Below are 292 nucleotides of genomic sequence, written 5' to 3'. Positions count from 1 at the left end.
CCTTTTGACATAAAGGATTATGATAATGAAAACACTAACAATAGAACCCATGTAAGAAAACTTTTGGAATGTTTATACAGTGTTTATAAAATTTAGTATCCACAGTTTAAATAGTCGAAATATTTTGGAGATGTTCATCCACTGAGTGAATAAATTCTTAATGTTTTGAATGAGCTGGATAAGTGGAGAAATAAAAAATATGAAAGAATTAGAAAATTTTATTCATTATAATGTGCCATTATCATGAAGAAGCATCATTCTAATCTAATCAGTTACCAAATCATTATAATTT

This window comes from Penaeus monodon, chromosome 20 (assembly GCF_015228065.2).
Source record: "Penaeus monodon isolate SGIC_2016 chromosome 20, NSTDA_Pmon_1, whole genome shotgun sequence".
NCBI lineage: Eukaryota > Metazoa > Arthropoda > Malacostraca > Decapoda > Penaeidae > Penaeus > Penaeus monodon.
The sequence above is the reverse complement of the archived record's forward strand: the minus strand, read 5'-3'. Positions refer to the sequence as shown.